This window comes from Alligator mississippiensis, chromosome 2 (genome assembly GCF_030867095.1).
Source record: "Alligator mississippiensis isolate rAllMis1 chromosome 2, rAllMis1, whole genome shotgun sequence".
Lineage (NCBI taxonomy): Eukaryota > Metazoa > Chordata > Crocodylia > Alligatoridae > Alligator > Alligator mississippiensis.
The window spans coordinates 233394209-233417109 of NC_081825.1; the positions used below are offsets into that span (position 1 = coordinate 233394209).

At 45.6% G+C, this 22901-nt stretch overlaps 1 protein-coding gene across 2 annotated transcripts in view; it reads right to left on the reverse strand.

Moving 5' to 3' along the window:
• SLC8A3 (solute carrier family 8 member A3) overlaps positions 1-11176 on the reverse strand; it is a 202584-nt gene extending 191408 nt beyond the window's left edge. The window contains exons 1-2 of one of the 2 annotated variants that reach the window (XM_006263978.4): positions 10893-11176; positions 10507-10713 (exon numbers count right to left, since the gene is read on the reverse strand). The gene's annotated coding sequence lies outside the window, so the exon portion shown is untranslated. The remainder of the gene's footprint in view (positions 1-10506; positions 10714-10892) is intronic. The other variant, XM_006263979.4, reaches the window with a different exon arrangement.
• Positions 11177-22901: the final 11725 nt, after the last annotated feature.

Consider the following 22901-nt stretch of genomic DNA (forward strand, 5'->3'; position numbering starts at 1 on the left):
ACAAAAGTCTTTTCAGAGTCATTTCCCCCATCCTGTATGTATGGTCTGTATTCCTTATTCCTTAATGTATGGCTTTACATTTGGCCATATTAAAGCCTATTTTAAATTTAGACCATATTATCTAAAACACCACCACAGCTCATACTGTTCTTTCTCAGTATTCAGAGCCCAGCAGCACTTAATGGACTATGGAGACTGAACTGCCCTCTCACACTAAAAACTTGTCTGTTTTACTACAGGGAAAACTATGTGTTAGAAAAATTGTCATCTAATTTAGCCATTGAATTTCATCACCATCATCATCAAGATCTTATGTTCACTGATCACCCAAACGCTGAACCCACTCACACAGTAGTAAATTATTACATCAAAATATCATGCTTTCTAGTGGCTGGAAGCACAAAAAGCAATTATTAAATATACAGCTGATTAAAACACTCTCAACTACAGGCTTTTCCATCAAAAACAGCTGTTGTTAAAGCCAGAGCATTTTGTGGAAACATTAATTTTCACCACGTTTTTTGAGGGGAAAGTGTCTCTGATCCAAGGTAAACTTTCAAATGTGGGAGAAAGACCTGAATTGGGATTGTGTGTGTGCAGCACAAGGGGGGGGGGGGGCACGTAACAGCCCCTTTCCACACAATCCTGTTCTGAAAAGGAGCTTGAAAGAGTTGGAACAAAACCTAAAGTACAGCAACAAATGTTGAAACTTTGAATGCTGTCACAAAATGGAAGGGCAGGTCGTTCCCCAGCCTGTTCCAAGCATTATTGACCCCCTGAGGGAAATTCTTTCATGAGCTAGAAATAGGGCTTTTTGGATCCTGGAGGTTCTTTACTTCATGATCCAGAAAGGGGGAAACCTGGATCACAATGAGAAAGAAAACTGAAATCATGCACAAAATGGGAGAATAAAAGCTGTTTTTCCAAATTTCCCGGGCCCTATCCTTTTCTCTCTCCTCTCAGCTTTTGTTTAAAAGAAAAAATAAAGTCAGGATTAAAATAACATAGCCCTAGAAAATCGTCACAAAACTGTAACCACCTTATTTCTCATGCCTGGCAGCAACAGTGGATCCAGGAGTGGGGCAAGAGGGGGTACACTCTTCCCCTACTGACTGTGCTACACATGCACAGTTTGATCTGAACTCAAAGTTTCATAGTTGGTAGGGTTGGAAGGGACCTGAGCAGATCATCAAGTCCGACCCCCTGCCATGGGCAGGAAAGAATGCTGGGGTCAAATGACCCCGGCTAGGTGGCTGTCTAGCCTCCTTTTGAAGACCCCCAGGGTAAGGTCAAGCACCACTTCCCTTGGAAGTTGGTTCCAGCTCCTATCCGCCCTGACTGTAAAGTAGTGCCTTCTGATATCTAGCCTGAATCTACTCTCAGTCAACTTATGGCCGTTATTCCTTGTAACTCCCGGTAGAGCTCGGGGGAACAAGGACTCCCCCATTGCCTACTGGTCCCCTTGGCAAGTTTATAAATGGCCACCAGATCCCCTCTCAGCCTTCTTTTGTGGAAGCTGAACAGGTTCAGGTCCCGTAGCCTCACCTCGTGGGGCCTGCCCTGCTGCCCCCTGATCATGCAAGTGGCCCTCCTCTGGACCCTCTCGATGCTGTCCACATCCCTCCTGAAGCGCGGTGCCCAGAACTGGATGTAGTACTCCAACTGCGGCCTGACCAGTGTCATATAGAGGGGGAGGATCACCTCCTTGGACCTGCTCGTAATGCATCTATGGATGCATGACAAGGTGCACTTAGCCTTCCTGACCTCGTCCCCACATTGGTGGCCCATGTTCATCTTAGAATCAATAGTGACACCAAGATCCTTTTCTGCCTCTGTGCTGACAATAAGGGAGTTCCCCAGCCTGTAGGTATGCTGCTGGTTCTTTCTCCCTAGGTGCAATACCTTGCACTTGTCCATATTAAAACCCATCTGATTCTCATCTGCCCACCTCTGTAACCTGTCCAAATCTAGTTGTAGCCTGTCCCTCTCTTCTAGCGTGCTCACTTCTCCCCACATCTTAGTGTCATCTGCAGACTTGAACAAGGTGCTTTTCACCCCCTCGTCCAAATCACCAATGGAGATGTTGAACAGTGCGGGCCCAAGGACTGAGCCCTGTGGAACCACACTGCCCACGTCTCTCCAGGTCAAAAATGATCCATCCACCACCACTCTCTGGGTGTGGACCTCCAGCCAATTTGTGACCCATCTAACTGCGTAGGCTTTGACACCACAGTCACTTGTTTAATGAGGATGGGGTGACAGACAGTGTCAAAGGCCTTCCTAAAGTCCAAAAAGACTATGTCCACCGTGACACCTGCATCCAATGCTTTTGTGACCTGGTCATAGAAGACAACCAAGTTGGTCTGACAGGACCTGCCTCTAATGAACCCATGTTGATTGACCCTAAGCATAACCTCCCCTGCTGGCCCCTTGCAGATGTGCTCCCAGATAATTTTCTCAAGCTCCTTGCCCAGTCAGTGCAGGCTCCTGACAGAGCTTCGCATGGGCAGTGAGCTTCAAGCTCACAAGCTGATCGGGGTACAGGCTACCTAGAGCCCCTGTTTTTGTAGGGCTCTGGAACTCAGGGGGTGAACACTGCTTCTGTTCACCCTTCCCTTTTCTCTTCATCACAACTGAATTCAGCAGCAGGGGAAAGGAGATGCATGGCTGCATCAGGACCCATTCCCTGAGCTCCAGAGCCACATGAGAGCTGAGGCTCTGACCAGACCCCGCACCAAGAGCTCCTGTGTAGCACAGCCAAAGAAAGGTGCAACTGTACCACCACAACCCTCTGGATCTGCCACTGCCTGGTAGCTACAAAATGGGAAGGTGTCTCCTGGGGTGGGGGAAGGAGCAAACACAAATGCCCCAGTATCAGGGATACTTTAGGCAACATTCACTTAGTGGCAAATCCAAAATATTTCCCTGTTCTCATTAACTTAAAAAGTACTATGCTATATCTAGGGAAGGGACTCCTGCAAGTGTTGGACTGGTGGATGGGGGTGGTAAGAGTTGTTGGCTGTCAGATTAAGACTAGTGTCAATATCTGACCAAAGGAAATAGGAGGACCTGCATAATGGAAAGACACATAGGCTCAGGGGTGTTTGAGGAACAGGTATTTCTGGGAGAAAAACTACACAACATAGCATTAATCTGCAGAACTCACTGACACAAGATAAAAAACAGGGATAATGTATTATATTAGTGCAATTCAAGAAGGGTTAGATGGGTTTGTAAATATTAAAAATATCCACATTTTCATTAGCTAAGATAAAATATATGAAGGATCTCAACCCTCCTGCTCTGGATTATATGTCAAACTCTAGCTGCCTGATTTATTATAAAACTTCCACCATAGGCACCATACTGCATTTACCTGTAAAGGAAGAGGCAAATGCCTGTAAAGGACAGCATAAACAAAGCAGGTGGCTCTGAATGGGGTTTAATACCTTAACTGGTCTAACATGAAAAAAACTAGGATCCTATGAGCAAAAGAGCAAGCCAGCTACTGGGAGGGGGAAGAGGAGGAGGAAGGGGAGGAGGAGAAGGGTGTGTACATGTGAATGTGTATGCACATGTGGCTGGATGGATAGCAGAAGAGAGAGCAAGGACTAATCTAAACATTTTATGAGTGCCATTAAGGGCTAGGTAGTTGAAAAAGGGCTGGGTTGGCTTGACAGGGTAGTCAGTCTGGTCACTTATTAAGGGTAGCTTGAGCTTTATTCAGCAGGAAATAAAAGGCTGGGTAAGGAAGCATGGAGGCCATGACCTGTAGGAGGAACAGGGGCAAAAAGTCACAGATGTGTGTGGCAGCAGGGAGGGTCACACAGATGTATGATGAATTATCCAGCAGTTTATGGGAGAGCAACAGGGACATGCTTATTGAAAGAGAATAAGTTCAACCTTTTTACCTCAGTGCAATCACCCCCAGCTCCTAAGCATTCTGTATGTTCAGCCCTATCATACCCATGGTGCCAGCATATCATATAACTAACAGTTGAAACTACCTACCTATTAAAAAGCAAGCCCTCAACAGTGCCAGAAGGGCAAAATTTTATTTTTAGCTGGAATGCCAGAAGGGTCACCGCTCATGCTGCATTCACCCACAAAGCCAGAGTTTCATGCAGTATGATGTGGGATGAGTGTCATTGTGGGGGCAACATCTGTCAGGATGGGTTTAGGTAGATGGATTATTTAGGGTAGAAAAACTAGAAACATTTGTAAGCAGCAGCAAACTTGAAACTATTGTTTGAATTTAACACAAGGGGGAAGGGGAAATGTCTGAAGAGGCACAGCAGGTGGTAATTTATGAGATAAGGAGAAGGCTCAGCTACCAATTTCTAATGCACCCATCACCAGACCTCTTCAGTGCCATCAGCAAGGATGAGAAGCATCAGTACTATCTACGGGCATCTATTCTGCTCCTGCCTGTCATAACCTGAGTTTCTGAAGAATCATTCTTGCATGAGAATTACCAAAGTGAAAATAATGAAATACCAGCAGGCCACTGGTATCCCTCCCTTTTAGGCATAGCAATGTCACCTTTATGAAGGAGAACCTTGCACAAGAAGCTACAATTTGCATTGGCCTTTAGAGGGGACTAGAGTTCAACTCAGCCTGATGCTTGGTAACAGAGCCCAACTCCCAGAGGTAGAGCATTTCACCCCAGGGCTCTGAGAGGTGTAACAACCCTGTTGATAACGGCATTTTCAAACAAGTGCAGAGGAACGTGAGGTCCAGAAGTAGTTCCATCTTAGTTCACTGATGGCTTTTAAGATGAGGACTTGGAGCCAAACTGTCTGCAGTTATAAATGGATGCAAATCTATGTAAAAAAAAAAAACCAACAAAAAAAACCACGCTTGCGTTTCACAAATTTGCACAGACAGAGTCTGGCCCTCAGACTTTAAAATGGACAGAGAATAGTAAGACGGTGGAGCAGGAGGTGCTGAGCACTGGTGTGAACCACTGTGCCTCATTACTTGATGCTTTTGTGTGGTCTTCATGGTCACCCCCAGGGGAATGTCATACAATAATCTAGCCAAGGCGGCGGCTAAGAAGAGAATGGTATAGTGCAAGGGTGTTCAACCCCTGGTTTGCAGAGCCACATCATCTGGCCCATCGAACTCCCCGTGGGGCTGAAAACTGGCTGGTGGGGAGGTGCGGGGAGGGGAAAGAAGGGTGCAGTGACAGTGTTAATTGCCACTCCTCTGCTGCCAAATTTCTGGACCTGTGGGGAGCCGGATAGCATGGTCCCGAGTACTAGATCAGGCACACAGAGCTGTGTGATGGCAGTGCAGGGTCTGACTTAGGTGTATGGGGCTGAGCAGAAGCAGCGCAGGGCCCAATCCAGGCACAAAGGGGCCACTCATCCTTCCATTAGGGTCAAAAGGCTGAGCATGACAAATATACGGGATAGTAGAGATATTCAGCAATTATCAGACTGAAGCATGTGAGGGATACAAACAAGGATGCAAAATCTATGTAAAAAAATGTGCTGCATCTGGGAAGGAAGAACCACCAGCACACCTACAGGCTGGGCAACGCTAACCTGACCAGCACTACAAATGAAAGGGATCTAGGGTAACAATAGATCCCGGCATGAATGTGAGCTGGCAATACGACGCAGTAGCTGCTAGGGCCAATAAAACTCTGGCATGCATCAAGCGATACCTCTCCAGTAAAACCAAAGAAGTGATTCTCCCGCTTTACTCAACACTGGTGCGGCTGCAGCTGGAGTACTGCGTCCAGTTCTGGGCACCACACTTCAACAAGGACATGCTAAAGCTCGAAAGGGTCTAGAGACTTGCATGGCAAGCCATACGAGGAGAGGCTGAGGGATCTGGGACTCTTCAGCCTGAGGAAAAGAAGGCTGAGAGGGGACCTGACTGTGGCTTACTGCTATATCAGAGGCGTACAGCAGGGGCTTGGTGAACAAATGTTCACCAGGGCGCCCTGGGGGAAAACTAGAAACAATGGCCACAAACTCCTGGAAGATAGTTTCAGGCTGAACGTTAGGAAAAATGTCTTCACAACTACGGTGTCCAGACTATGGAACAAGCTCCCCCCTAGAGGTCTTCAAGAGAAGACTGGATGGTCACCTGGCTGGGGTTGTCTGACCCTAGGTATCTTTCCTGCTCGTGCAGGGGGGTGGATCTGATGATCCTTCGGGGTCCCTTCCAGCCCTATGATCCTAAGGAGACATTTTTCACTACTGGAAGGTGTGGGAAGAACAATACATGAGCTAGCGTTCTACTGAGTTAAGGTTGGGATGAATAGACAAAGGATTTCATCAAGATGAGAGTGAGAATTAAACAAGGAACCAGTTTCATTTTCTGGAAAATCTCAGTCCTTTTAGCATGTCACATCTCAGAGGCAGCTTGGCCTAGAGACACCTTATTTATTTACCTGCTCTCCATGAAGATCAATTTTGTGCGTTTTGAGTGAGGATTTTGTACTCCAAAATGTTTCAGGTTTTCTTGCTACAGATTAACGTCTTAAAAATCCATGAGCCTTTGTGTGCAGATTCAGATCAGCACTCTTATGTTCTTTTATAATCAATTACGTTCTTGAGCTACCCTTCTTGCTTGGACAGCAGCATTTATTAGGGCACAAAAGCCACAATGCTAGAGATAACTTGTAGCTGGCCACCCTGTGGCACCCTTAATAGGATTAAAAAGGAACCCCAGGGTGCCACTCCACCCTAGTGGAGAATCGCTGCTCTACTCTGTGATTGGGATAGGTAAATCCAGCACATAAAGCAGGCTTTAATACCAGTAGCTCAGGACCTGATAGCAATGAAACTGTGGTAACAATACATCCGTACCTAGGAACTGTGCTGTAATGGCAAACAGAACACCTCAGCTATGAATTTCCTGGCTTCAAAGGTTTTTCCACTGTTTTGATTGTATTTATTTATTTATTTATTTTTGGCTTCATAATTTAACTTCCTTTAATTTTTTTAATACAGAATTAGATTATATTACTGCCTGATTGAAAAACAAATGAAATTTGGCAGGAAGTCAAAGCCATTTTTTTCTTTAACTGTGTGAGTATGCAAAAGGCATCAGTACCCACAAAATGTTTCTTTAAATATTGCTTGGTCATTTGGAGAGGCAGGGTAGGAAGTGGGGGGGGGGGGGAAGAGGGAGGAGTTTGATAACATTTCCCTGAAAAAATACCCAGACAAATCAGTTCTAAATAGAAAAACTTTGTCTGAATGGGGTCCCTAATAAAAAGTGCTGACACACTTGACAATAATACTTCTCATCCTAGAATGGTGTAATACAGCCAGGATCTTCCGAGATGGTATCAGTGTGAAGAATTGCACGCATACACATGCCTGGTCAAGTCCCTTAACCAATCACATTCTTATGAAGGGAGGGCTGACCACAGAATCTCAGACCAGCTTCATGACTTTATATTTCAGAGGATAGTGAAAGATGATACTGGGGCAAATTCATTCCTGATGTAAGGACACTGAAGTGATATGCATACAGCTTTGATTCCCCCAACTTTGAAATACATGCTTAGAAAACACAGGAGCAGCCACATTCTCAACACTTCAATTCCAGGCAAGTAGCACGCAGTATTCTACCGGTGTTCTTCCATGACAAGCAAAGCCAATTATTTTGAATACAAATTGTACTGGGCAGCTCACACTTGCACATGCCCAGTAAGTGGCAACAGGCAAGCCTGAGGAATGCAGCATCGTGTTTACATGACCCAAGCACTCCACTAATATTTAGAAGAAATGTGCAACATCCCAGCGGTGCCATTCAGAATACTGGTGTTTGAGGTAACGCGGACCACAGAGTTGGCACAATCCGAAAACTAATGGAATCTCCAACGTGCATATCGCTTTTGGAATTATACTCATCATATCCTAAGTTAGCACTTTACAGATAAAGGAAGTATTTATTCTGAATACTGAATATTGCCCAGAGCAAGCTCTACTGTGCACAGACTGTACCTTTCTAGACAGATGCAATGCCCCCTTTCATGCTACTATCCAACCACCTCTTGAGCTTTCATAAATTTATCTTTGCAAAATGCCTGTAAGGGAAGGAAGTATCATTGTCCCTATTTTATAAAGGAGGCACAGAGAGATAAAGGGACTTGCTCAAAGGCACTCAGACAACCTGTAGCTCAGGCAGAGTAAACCCCCATTCCTAGAGTCTTAGTGCCACACCTTAACACCCCACCTCTACTCTCTGCACAGTCACGGACCAGCACCGGGAAAGAGCAGGTGCTGTTTATAACTACAAGCTTGACTACAAGACCTTGAAACTACAAGCTGTTGGATTACTGGAATAAGATATTTTTGTTGGATATAAAACTACCCCGTTTGTATGAGGTGTTTGAAGATCTTTATTAAGGCTCAGTACCCTCACCCCTGCAGAAAAGGTAGTCCACCTACCTATTTACAGACAGGTGACCAGAGCCGTAGCATGACAGTGGACAAGTCACTCAGTCAGCGGGAAAGCCAAGAACAGGAGTCAGGAGTCCTGGCTCCCACCTCAAAGATCCACCTTCCTCTTTCCTGAACCAGACCTTAAGGGTGGGTTTGATGCCCTCTCAGCTGTAGGACATGAACATTTCTCAGGAAACAGAAGTCTTGTAACAGACAACCGCACAAACTCACAGGCAAACACTCAAGTTTTCCCAGCACAAATTACCTTGGTAGATACCACTGCACAAGGGAAAATGCACATCTGTAACGCAGCTGTGGACAGGGAAAATGACAAACTTGCTATGACTGTTAGTGCCACCTTTGAAAGATGCCAGTCCTTGGAGCCCCAAGCCTGGAAGTGGTCAGCAAGGCCGCTCTGCCTCAGCAGTCCCCGAGAGAGTTGAAAGAGTAAAATCGGAGCGCTTTTGAATGGCAAGATGCTGGCTGGATGGTACCTAGCATCTTCCCCTGCTCTCTCTCTCGCAAGTCCTCTTTCAGGACCAAAGAAATATCCCAACAACGCTGCCCTCTACCTCTAAAAGGAGACAGGAGGAGTTAAAGAAAGAAAGAAAGAAAAAAGACGGAGAGAGGAGGAGCGATCCGAATAGAGGTGCATCCCTGCAAGAGCTACCAGAAAGGCCCCTAGAGAAACTCCCTGCGGGGGCCAGGAATTTGCCCTCCCTTACTACACCTGGTCTTTCAAGAGCACGTAGGGGGGTTCACTCTAAAAACAACAGCTCCAGGACGCCTCCTGTGATAACCCAGCAATTCAGTCTGAGAGAAAATGGCCAGGGGCCCTAGCCTTTTTTTTTTTTCAAGCCATACCTAGAAGGGAAGGGGGGGAAAGAAATCAGCAGCTGAAAATGGAGGAGGCTGGAGCACAAAAACACTTGATATTTAGGTCAAATAGATAGATGTGCGTGTGTAGCGAGAGGCTGGAGGAAACCATTGCGAGGCCGGCGCCGGAGAGGATGCCGGCTCGAGGCCGGCGGGGAGCGGGCGGCGGCAGAGGAGCCCCTTCCCCGCGGGCACGGAGCCCGCCCCGTCTCCTACTCCAAAGTAAACTGCTCTTGCCCTATTTAGGGCAGAGCATGGCGCAGTAGCTATATTTGACAGCCGAAGTAAACAAGATCTCAGCGCAAGTGGATGGAGCACAACAGCTGCCCAAGATCAATCAGGCGGCGGCGGGGAGCGCGCCGGGGGCTGCCGGAGCTTCCCCGCCTGGGCGCGGGAACCAGCCCCGGCCCCCGCCCGCCTTTCCTCTCCTCTCCTCTCCTCAGCGCTTCTGGTAAATGGCCCCCGCGCAGCCCTTCCCACCATCCAGCACAGCCCAGACAGCTCCGGGTTGGGGCTGGGTAAATACCCGGGGGGAGGGTTTACAGAGAGAAAGGCAATTTATAGCCCCGCATGGAAGGCGTTTGTTGTGGCTGATGCGGGAAGCGGATTATATATATATATATATATATCCACACACAAAAAAAAAGCAAGCAAGCAAGCCTGCCTTTCTGCCCCCGCCAAGCGTCTTCCCTTTGCTTTCGGCACCTGGGCCGGAGGGAGCCGGGTTTGGCTCAGCCTGCTCCCCTTGGAGATCCCGCCGGCTGGCTCTGGTTTAGCATTGATCCCCCGCGCACACGCATCCTCCAGCCCCTTCCCCGGGAAAGCTCCCCATCTCCAGCCTGCAGAGGGAGGGGAGCTGGAGGCACCTCGCTAACGCACACACCTCGGGAGAAACACCGCGGATTTTCCCTTCCCTGCAATTTCCACCCGCTCCTGCTCCCGGCCCGGGCGCAGAGGCGGCTCTCGCTGGGATGCGAGGCTGCAGCACCCGGCTGCTCTCCATATGCACAACACACACGCGCGCACACACATGCACCGCACACACGTTACAGCCCGGTAGCAAAACAGCCTGAATTTCCCAGCCCTCCCTGTCTTTGCAACGCGAAATCCCCGTCTCTGCCACTTGATCCCCCCAGCTCTATGGGAATTCGCATGCAATAACCGAGGACCCTCTTCCTAGCAGGGAACTTCCCCCTCGCCCTGCAGCCCCCTTACTTACCCCTCCGGCGGGACTTCGGGGGGTTCCACTTGCTCCCCACGACAGATCCTTCCCGTGGTTAAACAGAGCTCATTGCATCCCGCGGTTAATCACTGCCTGGAGAGGGGAGGTGGGGGGATCCTTCCCTGCATGTCAGTCCAACTTGCCCGGCTTGCTAAGAAACCTCTGCTCTGCCTCGCAGCTGCCAGGGGGAGTGGGGGAGTGCATCTGGAAAAGGCGGGGGGGGGGGTGTTAAAATGTTGATAAATCCACCAGCCTTGATCTTCAGTTGTGTGCCATACAGTTTGGGGAGGGAGGAGGAGAGCTGGAGAGGGGGAAGGATGAGGTAGGGAAAGATGAGGATGACAGTGATGAATGGGGGGGTGAAAGGGAAAAATTGATTGTACCCCAGGTTGCAATGGAATCGGATGGGCTTCCCCCTTCCCTCTCTCACACCATCAGGGGCTCAGCTGAGACTTTCCAGCATCACGGTGCAAGGGAAACCGCTGAGCCTGATTTCTGAGAGGTTTGCACAACTGCAGCAAGAAGCCAAATCAAAAAGCCAATCTCTAAGCCTCCAAACTCCACGTCACCCTATCAGCTGGGAGCAAGAACTGCAACAGAATTACAAGCCATGCATATTTATTCTGCTGAATTGAGGGGGGATTTTCAGATTGTTTAAAGCAAATCGCAGTGAAACCACAGGCAAACCCTAGCCAAAATAAATAAAGGCAGACCAGCTGTCTTGCATTTAACACACACACACACTTAACACACCCACCCACCCCACTCTTCCTTCTAAGTACATTGACTTGACTTTGTACCTTGGGGGTGGGAGGAAGAGGGACAGAAGGAGTTCACCCTCAGATCAAAAGCTACAGATTGCAAATCTTAAATGTGGTGTGGCTGCCAAACACATCTGAAAGATTAAATATAGCCAGGGAAATTGTATAGGTAGCTCAGCCCAGAGTATTAATTTGAAACTGCCTGCTTTGTTTTGTGGTCACAGAATCCGCCCAGTCCTCTCCCTACCCAAAGTCAAATAACAACTTGTGAGGAGGCAAGTCATTTTTAAGCTAAAAATATGTGGCCTCACAAGTTGCTATTTGACTTTGGCAAAAGATGACTGGACTGGGTAGTTTCCACAACCACAGAAACAGAAGGATGGCTTTGAAATTGGTACAGGGCACAACATGTAAGTGCCTCTATTTTTGTCAGGTGCAACCACAGCAGGTACAAGCAAATGTGTCTCCCATAAGATTTACTCTTTGACATGGCTTTCCCTTACTCAAAGCATTATAAAGTCACAGTACTGTGCAGCAATGTCCTTAGACACTAGAGCATATGTGAGAGCAACCAGCTTTACTGTAAGATGATGTACTATTTCATTTTATAAAAGGAAGCTGTCTCTAGCTCTGTTATAACAAAGTGGTCCTGATAGCTCCCCTCTGCCTCTGGCTTGAAGCAGGAGCTTTTAGCTCTATTTCAAGGCTTAAACACCTGCACAAGTGCAAATTGCCCGTGTCCAAAGTGCCTGTGCAGACTGACCCAGGAAAGCAATGCCCTGGGGTATTCTGAACAGGTTTCCAAACTATATAACTACTCTCCCCTCAGCTAGTCACAGCCACATTGGTGTAAGGGGAGAAAAGGACCAAGTCTCAGGGCAGCTGGTAGTTACAGGAATCTTGACCTACAGAAAGCTCTTATCTGATCTGCGTAACGTATGACACAAGCTCTGTAAGAGCAGAGGCAAATGGACATCGGTACCTATAGAAGGAGATTTTCATCATCTTGAAGCACCTGACTGCCAGTCCATGTGTCTTAGGCGAGGAGATCTTGCAAAGAAACTATTAGCCCACACAACCCTAGCATAACAGGATTGAAGGAACTGGGAAAATATTTGCTCCCTCTGGCCTGGCTGCTGATTTTTAATATCATCTGGGAAGACAGGATATGGATGACCAGCAATGAGGATGTAGGCAAGGAAAGACAGAGAAACCAGGAAAAATGGTCCCTACAGAAAAGATGAATTAATAGGAGATGGCTGCATAGGGAAGCAAGCAGAATGCAAAATGTCACAAAGGCACAGTAGTTATGAACCCTAACTGATGCAAGTACTCTCACCTCCCACGCAGTCTGCTCACACTCCACAGATAACCCAACCCAACTCAACCCAGGCAGACTCAGAGAAACCAGGCAAGAATGCCTGAGCCATGCAAGGCTACCACTAAAGCATTCTGTGGGAACATTACACAGGGAGTCAGACAGGCAGCAGGGGAAGGCTGTAGACTTGTCTCATGACTGAGTGACTTCAGGGAAGGTGAACAGCATTGCAACACACATGCACGCACGCACGCACTCACATGCACACACACACAGGCGTGGCTCCTAAGAGCCTGTGGCCCTCTCTAGTACAAATGGGAACCACAGCTTTTTATACCCCATGCACTAAATCTAGGGTTATTAGCATCAATACATGAAACTAGCAGTGTGGCATTACTCAATGATATCTGTGATGTCAGGGAAGGCTAGAATACTTTTAAGTCACTGGCAGCTGCATGCATGGTCAGATTTCATTTTGTCTGTTCTGATGCATGGTACCTGGGTCATGGCCAATGTCAGCTTTGGTGCCATTGTCAGTCATGTGACTGTTACTTCAATCATTGCTGAATTGTATAAGAATAGAAACAGTGCCAGTACTTATCAGCTCTGGGCCATGACCATGAAGGAGGGCCCACTATAGGTAAAGGAAAAGATTTGTGGTTACGACAGAGAACCTGTGATCAAGGAGTATTAGTTTGTGATGACATCTGTGCCACTGACTCAGAATGACTTGGCCAATATCCCCCAAACTTCTCATGCCTCTGTTTCTCATCTATAAAATGTGTGTATTAAAAAAGAGCAAGAGTTAGTTCAATGTCTTCAATTCCTAGGCAAGAAATCTCCCCACAAGGGCAAGCTAAGGGGCTGTTCAGGCCTGCAACCCATCTGTAGCAGTTACAAATAATTATTTGTATTTAATCCTAATGGAGAGGTGAACTGGAGTTAAAGACTGAAAGTATGAACCACCTGTCAATGGGAGCAAGGCCTGGGGGTAACATATATGTATTTACAGTTAACAATAGCGTACCATAGACACAGCTCATCATTGTATACAGATGTTTTATTTCACCTCTCATCTCAAACCCTGTGCATAAAGTCATGCCTAAAATGTGTAAGAAATGCTTGTGGGCATTTCCCTCTCTTTTTCCATTCCATATGGGCATGAACCTATGCCTCTCAGTTTGTGAAGAAAATATTTAGCACAACAGGGAGTATATTAAATATTTTATTCCTCAGTAATCTCAAGATGTGCTTTCTTCTACCAATCTGGGCAAGAAAGCATCCAAGCCTTTAAATAAAAAATGTTTCTTATTTATGTGAGACTTAGCCAATAAAATGCAAGTAGTTAAGCAACTGGACTGCACATGGCATTCCCACAGTACAGACTTAAATATTGTTTTTTTTAGTAAATACTGACTTTCAGTGCAGACCTCCAAAGAACTTCTCCTGTGTTACGTCACAAAGACCTATTGAAAGATAAGTGAATACCAGTTTATCTGCATCAAGGAACATATACTTTTATCTTCATTTTCATATATTGATCATATTTTCTTATGTTGTCTTTTCTTTTATCACGCCGCACATGTACCAGATGCAGAGAGATCTAATTATCTGCTTTTATTATGTATGCAAAGGTAAAATTAAATGTTTTAAGAAAACTTCCTGTCAACTCTACTTCCAGAAGAAAGACTATAGATATAACACATTAGATCCCACATTCAGTTACCTTCCAGATCAGTGCTGGTAGTATTAGAATGATGCAGTAGCCATGTCTTGCATTCAACAGCATGCCTAACTCTATCCCAACTATACAGCTGGTCCAGTAAAAGGTATCACCCCATGTATTTGTTCTCATACACTCAAAAATTAAAGGCCACACTTAAACTTCAGGTGAGTTTTATTGGGATCTGGGGTTTGTAAGAAATATCAGGCTAGCCACACACACTCTTCTTTGAATCTTCCAGGCAGAGGAATGTTTTTTCTAACTCAACCCCTGATCTTAAAGCTCATCTGAATTCTTTCTTCCTATATCCACCTCATCTGTAATGAAGATGCTGCACCTAGAAGTTATTGTGAGCACCATTGTCAGCTAAACAAAATTACCATAATAGACTCCAGTTTACTTTCTCAAAGCACTGCCAGGGCAATGTCACCTACCAACAGAAAAACTGCAAGTTCTGGAAAAAAACAATGAGAGGAGAATAAACAAATAAGAAAGAACAGTTTTGTTTCTCTGTAATTCATCAAAGACTACATAATTACTTTTAAGGCTCTGTTATGATTTCCATCCAAAAATATCAATCTGCCCCAGGCATTGTACTATATTGGAGCTAAAACAAGCAAGTGAGCAAGGAGGATTCAACCACTGTTTGTCTACTCTGTAGTCAATCCCCCACCATCTTGCTTTCTGCTCTCTTTTCCTCCTCAGAGTGATCTTAAACATACATTACCTGGACTCACTTCTTTTCCATTCAGTTAGTTTAAATGTAAGGGACCTTACTGTCCCTCGCACAGGGCACCAGTGAGACCTACTGAAGTCAAAGGGAGTTACTTGTATCTCCTGGGGTTGCAAATCTCTCCCTTTTTCATTCTAAACTTGGCTTTGGTTCATCTGGATTTGGGTTTCATGCTATACATTTCTCATACCTTTGGGGTTTTTTTTCCCATTTGGCTTTTATTAGGTGTCTGTTCATGTTAGCATTGCAAGGGATGGAATAACATGGCATTTCTTAGTAGGATTTCAGTTGGAGAACATTCAAATGCAGTACTACTTTGAGAAAATGGCTGTTAAAAAAAAGCAACATCTTCATTGTTTCGCCAGAATTCCTGAGCAAATTAACTCAGTTTACAAGTAGAATTATCATTATTCCAATGACCATCCTTGCAAATGTAGTCAAAGCTAGAAGAGGCAAAAAGGGCTCTTCACACACATCACCAGTAATAAAGGCCCTGTAGCACAAATTGTACCCTGGGTGATAGCCATGCTGTTCCACTGTCTTTTAATTATGTTCCCAGTGGCAGCTGTGCGGCCCCATTGGGTTTGCACAAAATGAAACCTTGTAAATGGAATTCTGTTGATGATGCACCAGGTGGCATAGAAAGTAGCTTGCTCTTGCTCAGCTGGCTTGGTTCTGTGGGCTAGCCAGAGTAAAATCTTCTAGTCACTCAGATCAGTTGGCCTGGTTGCTGTGCACATAGGGAGCAGATCTGATAACTGGTATTTCACAGCCCCTGTTCAAAGCAGAACTGCAATCTGAGGGGTAATGTCCTTGTTTTAAGGTCTAACCATGAGTCGCATATATTTATTTTTGCATGTAACGATTGCTACAGGCTCTTTGTGTGACCATGTAAAAATGAGCAACATGATAACTTGAGCAATTGATGTCACAAGTGTGCCCTTCTCTGTGCTACCTTAAAGTAGCCATGCTCTCTATACACATGAATAAATGTATCGCCATACACATCAACAGTATTTCATTTTTATGAGTGAAAAGGATGTGAGTCTTGCACAATATTCAGAAGATCAGTACATTTAGACTCGTGGGGTACTACAGGCACTCCTACATTTACTCCAGTGTAAAATGTCCATCCTGTAGTCCTTAAGATTGCATGTGTAGGGACTGAAGACAGAAGCTGATGTTAGCTGTTCTAATGGTAGAAAAGGTAGCCTTTGAGTAACTTGGCAACCCCAGTGCATTGCCCTTAGCTACAGTTGAGAAAGGTTTGAATGTCTGTGGCTAAGTCTGCCTCAGCAAAAGAGATCTGCCTACAGCTGGAAAAAGCCACATTTAAATAGTGACCAAGGCCAGAATTTCTAGCTATTCAGGTGCCTAAAAATAACAGAATAGCAGATCCATTCAGGGCAATTCTGGGAATCCAGAAGAAGCGGTTTTAGATGTCTTCTACATCTAACAATGAGGCAGCTAGAAGCCCAGGCACAGGCTCCTTTCATCTACCTTCTGGGGTAGAATGCCCCAAGAGAAGATGTTAAAAAATGACTGGTTGCTGCCTGAAATGAGATCCATGGGATCTGAGATGCAAATCACCTGCACCTTTCATTAATTCCCTTGAGATGATCTTACTTATGGAAACTGACTTTAGGCAGGGTGAAACCATATGCACTAACTGATGCAGTTAGTGGACCTGGCAGGAGAAGAGCTCTATTTGGAGCTAAAAAGGGATGATCTGGAGAATAGGTAGAAGGGGAAACAAAATAGGACTGAAAGCACTCACCAAAGTCATACAAAAGGGAACCCTGAAAACATAAGGAAACCTTCCTAAGAGGACTCTGGGTGAAAGAGAAAAGGGCTCTTGTATATATAGTCAGATTGTGTCATGCACTAATTCTATAGTTAACTGAAGGATCTTGTTCTACAGGTAGGACTCCACAGTTATAGCTTCACAGATGTTAGAGTCAGAAGGAACCTCAGTAGGTCATTGAGTCTAACTTCCTACCCTGGGCATGGAAGAGCGCTGGAGTCAGATGACCCCAGCTTAGGTGCTTGTTCAATCTCCTCTTGAAGACCCCTAAGGTAAGGGAGAGTACCACCTGCCTTGGAAGCCCATTCCAGATTCTGGTAACCCTTACTGTGAAGAAGTTCTTTCTAATGCCCAACCTAAATCTGCTCTCTGTCAATTTGTGGACATTGTTTCTAGTAACTCTGGGGGGTGCCCTAGTAAACAGAGCATCTCCTCTTCCATGCTGCCCTCCCCTGATGAATTTATAGGCAGCCACAAGGTTACCTCTCAGCCTTCTCTTGCGAAGGCTGAAGAGATCTGGGTCCCTCAGTCTCTCCTCGTAGGGCCTTGCTTGCAGGCCTCTGACCATACGAGTGGCCTCCTCTGGACCCTCTCAAGATTCTCAGCATTCCTCTTGAAGTGCAACACCCAAAACTGAAGGCAGTACTCCAACTACAGCCTAACCGGTCCCGCATAGAGGGGAAGTATCACCTCTCTGGACCTATTCATCATGCATCTGCTAATGCATGATAAAGTGCGGTTAGCTTTGTTGATCACTTTGTCGCATTGACGACTCATGTTCATCTTGGAGTCAAGTATGTCTCCAAGATCTCTTTCCACTGCTGTGCTGCTGAGAAGGTCATCCCCCAGCCTGTAAGTGTGTTGGTGGTTCTTTTTGCCCAGGTGCAGCACTTTGCACCTGTCTTTGTTGAACTTTGTTGAACTGCATCCTATTTTATTCTGCCCATTTCCCAACCTGTCCAGATCCACCTGGATCTGTTCCCTATCCTCTGCTGTGTTAACTTTGCCACATAATTTAGTATCATCTGTGAACTTGGACAGGGTGCTCTCCATGCCCTCGTCTAAGTCACTGACAAAGACATTGAATAGCACCAGTCCAAGAACCAAGTCTTGCGGGACTCCACTGCCCACATCTTTCCAGGCTGATATTGACCCATCCACCACCACTCTCTGGGTGTGACCTCTAAGCCAATTTGCCACCCACCTGACCATGAACTCATCTACATCACAGCCTGTCAGTTTATTTACAAGAATAGAATGAGATACCATATCGAAAGCCTTCTTAAAGTCTACGTAGATGACATCTACCTCGACTCCTGTGTCTAAGCATTTTGTGACCTGGTCATAAAAAGAAACAAGGTTAGTCAATGAATCCATGCTGATTTCCTTTCAGCCTTGTTTCTCCTGCTGGGCTCCCACAAATGTGATCCTTAATGATTTTTTTTCACAGTTTTCCCAAGGATAGAGGTGAGACTAACTGGCCTATAGTTTCTCAGTTCCTTCCTGCTCCCCTTCTTGAAAATAGGGACCACATTGGCCCTTTTCCAGTCCTCTGGGACCTGACTGGAGCACCATGAGTGCTTGAACAGCTGTGCCAGCAGCTCTGCTATGACACCGGCCAATTCCTTCAGTACCCTTGGATGAAGTTCATCTGGACCTGCTGATTTGAACGCATCTAGCCCCTCCAAGTGCCCCTTCACTAAGTCTGCACTAACAGTTGGTGGACTGGTGTCTCTCCTGTGTCTGTCTGTGATCCAGTTGGGAGATTTGTCTTGGTCTGTATCTAGAACTAGATGCAAAGAACTCATTGAAGAGTAATATCATGAGGACCAAGAACATTAAGATCTTAATACTGCAAAAAGGCCACATACAAATATGAAGCTTCTTCTGGGAAATTTGCTGCTCTCCCAGGAGACCTATGAGTGTACAGACATTCCAGATTTTTCTCCCAGAACAAAAATGGCTGCTCCAAGAGAAAATCCTTCCCCCGCAGAAACAACCAGGGATAAATCATGGCCAGGAGACTTTCTCCTGGGAGAGTAAATGTCTGTACGTCTTCTCTTTTCAGAGAAGTTACAACACAACCTTACAGCATCCTAAGGTGCTTTGCTCCTGCCCACCCTCTGGCTGTGCAGTATCAGCATTTCAAGCTGTCTGCTGTTTAGGCCTCTCCAGGTAAGTTTTTCTATCAGGAAAACAAACCCTGCCATATCATATGAAATGTGTACAAAGTATGCATAAGTTTACTGTCTGCTGCAAATCCTCAGTGAAAATTGTTAAAAGACAAACCGTGGTTATGTTTGCATGCTCTGTTCTCATTTACACCAAGAATACAAAGGGAGCTCGACGAGACTGATAAGAAGCTGAACAGGCCAATGGGTCAAAGGCCCATTTGGGTTTCCCATTGAGATGGCTATATTACTGGAACTGTAGCTGAAGGTGAAAAGTGCCTAGAAGAGCTGGGCTTGAGCTTTAACAGGAAAGGAAATAGAATTGCAAAAGGTCCCTGTGACCAAAATAGGCACTGTCTATATGGCTATGAATACTGGCAAAGGCAAGAGGAAGTGGGAAAGGATAAGCAGGAAAGAGAAGATATTGAGCAATGGGGTAATCAGACAGAACAAGGGAAGAATTCTATTCTTTTCTAAGATGCACAAGTGGCACCCAGTTTTAAGCATCTAAGTTACCCAAGTTACTTATCTAAGTGCTATTGTATTCTACTTCACCCCACGTAACAGCCTGATAGTGAGTACACACCCAAATGCCTCATGCCACCTACCGTTTCACCCTCCATGACTCCTTTTGGCCCTAGTATGCATGTTGGCAACTACTCAGTACTGCCCCAAGTGGATGTAACTCCTTTTACTTTCCGTTGCAATTTAATGTCACCATGGATGGATAGAGGTGTTGTGTAAACACCCCAAATTGTAAGTGTCCAAAAAACTCAACTAGCAACTGTTTGACACTGCTCTGAGACAGGATGCCCACCTTGTTCCATCTGCCCATGATGGGGGGAGATACAAGAGGCCTAGGTTCTAGGCTGATCTGCCCCTTAGGAGATTTGAACACTAATTCCCTGCATTACGAGGCAGCATCCTAGCCACAGGTCAGACAGGACTGAAAGCACCTTCCTGTTAATGCAAGGCCACTAGGTAGCCAAGAGGGAAAGGACCTCTATGACAGGAGGCAATCAAGTTGGAAGGAGTCTGACTCTATGACTCTGGCAGGTGGTGCTGCCCTAAGATGGTGTGGAGGAGCAGGAGCAGATAGGGGAGGAGGGGAAGTGCAGTGGTGCAGATGCATTCCCCTCCCCCACTTCACTTGACCACACTGTGGGAGAAGCATCCGGAGATTTTTTTTTAAGTCCCCGAAACAAGTAGGAATCCCTACCTCCCTTCCCTTCCATGCTCAGTGCACGTGAGCCCCTTACCCCTCACCTGTCCACCACTGCTGCTGTCTCTTGGTGCCTAAGGACAGAGAGGGAGGCCCCAGAGACACTCTTGCTTGCTCCAGTCTGACTCCCTGTGGGGTCAGGCTCAGTCAGGGACAGGGACAGGGACAGCAGTGGGATGGGGCCTTCCCCCACCCTGTCTGGTTCCCCTGCTGTTTCTTGCCACCCCAAGAGCAAGAAGGAAAATGGGAATCCTCCCACTGTTACTGCTGATTCTAGCTGAGCCTGGCTCCATGTGTAGCCCAGCTGTAGCAGGGCAAGAGCTGCTTTGTAGCCACCTGGCTCATCTGGGGACAACAGCAGCAACAGCAGGTTGGGGAGATGGAAATGGGAGGGGTAGAAGATGGGGGGGAAGATTCTTACCTGCTTAAGGATCTTTAGAAAAAGTCCCTGACTGCTGCTCCTGCCATGAGGTTAGCCTGCCATGGTGTGTGGCAGGGGGAGCCTGGGAGCTGGGGACAGCCCTCCCCGCATTACAGTGCAGGTTGCTGGTCCCGCACCACCCCTTCTGAAATTCTAAATCCGCCCATAGGGAGTAGAAAGCTCATGTTTCCAATGTTTGTGCATTTTGCATTGCAGACTATGGAAACAGCCCTGGGGCAGAAACCAGGCGTCTTCACAATGCTCTAGTTGCTTAAAACTCCCTCTGAACTAGATACCTGCACTTAAAAAGCTTTTTAGTGGCAGTGCTCATTCCAAGTCTTCATGCAGGAAAGGCCTCTTTAAAGACTTGGCCACCCAGAATCCCTAACATTAAGGGGTATGTGTTTGGGGAGAGGAAAAAAACCATGGTGCTCACAGTCAGGTCTGTTCCACAGAATAGTGGTTGAGGTGCTTTACCATGATGTAGGAGCTTTAAGTTCAAATTTTCCAAGGTTCGGTGGGGGAAGGGAAACCTAGGTCTCTTGCATACTGTCCTAGTGCTCTAACCACTAAACAATTTATGATGAAGGAGGAAGATCTTTATGCTGCTCCCTAAAAAGATGTTTATCTGTCATGTCTGAAGTCATGCTCAGATATGTATACAGTCAGGGGAAGTATAATTCCAAATAAACAGAGACACCTTCGTGCAGGTTAAAATTTCCAGTTGGAACGAATGGAGAGCACTGTGACATCTGTGTAACTGAGGATCTGTCTCTGGAGACATCTCAGTACTGCTCATTGAAATGGAGATCTCTGTAGTTCTGTAGGGTGAAATATACTGGGGGTGTACAAGCTGTGTCCTCACTCCCCGTAGAGAGTACAGGAGAACTACACATCTACACAGGCAAGTGAATTAGAAGGCTGCCCTGACTAGTCAGATTCTAGTCCCTGCTGGCAGCCATACATTAGATATCTAGTGGGTGAAAAGGAATCGACCCCTAAGAGTTTCTAGGACACTAGCACAAATAAAGCTTTCTATTTTGGCACTGATTATTGGAAGCTGTGTGGTATGTAGATTGTTTGCTGTATAACACAGTATAGAAAGAATATACAAGAATGGGGTGAAGAGTAATAAGCTGCAGAATACTCCTGTCAGCTGACCTGGGACAAGACTGGTAAAGTTGCACATTACTAGATGAAGGAATAAGATTTTATTTTTAATGGAATTTTATTTAAAATAGGTTTTCCCCAATATATTGTTCACCAACTAAGGATGGCAATTAGGGAAACTTCTCTAGATGCACTGATTTATAATTCCACTTTTTATGACATCTTAGAGTAATTCCTCAGCTTTACCTCCATTACAAATCAAAATGTCAGTTGTTTGAGGGCTTTTATACCTCATATAAAATCAAATAAAATAAAGACCAAGGAATATAGCAACTGATACCTTGCTTCCTCTTGCTCAAACAAATAGACCTCAGTAGACCAAACAGGTTTGTAATGTTGTTAAACAGATAATATAATGGAATAGACATCTATAGTTAAGTCATCAAAATCCTACGTGTTCTCATAGCTGTGTTACAAAGGTCTAGCAGAGGATTTGGGTCCCAAGTGTGTCAATTTATTTAATAATTTCATCCAAAACATTTTGAATTACAATATGAATGTGAGCAGATGGTATTTAATTAATTTTGAAACTCAGCAAACACAAAACTGAAAGCAAGCTATTTCTCTCTTAAACTCTGATACCAAGATATTGGCTAGTTCAGATACTGTATTGTTGGTAATAAATCAAGAGAATTCCACATTTCTAAACTTAATTAAGCAACCTATTTACACAGTGTTGCTAACATCCATGGCATGTACAAACAGACTTGCTTCCCAGTACCTTCTCCAAATGCTTCCCTCCTTCAAATTTGCTTTTCCATCAAGGTTCCTGTTGCTATAATCTCAATTTTTTTACTAATAGGCTAAGTGCTGCTGCCACTATTTATTAGGGAACACAAAGAGATTACTGTATATTGTGGATTAGCAGGTAATAGATGGCACCTGAAATTCTCAATATATTTGGTTCAGGCATAAAATAACCAAGCACAGGGTTGTCCCTTGATGAAGATAAAGCCTTTGAATAGGTTGAATGTTACTATTTAAGAGGATGTTTGATGGCATGCTAACAGCAAAAAACAGTTAGGAAATTAATGGAATCATCTAATGGACCCAGTCCAATAATACAATT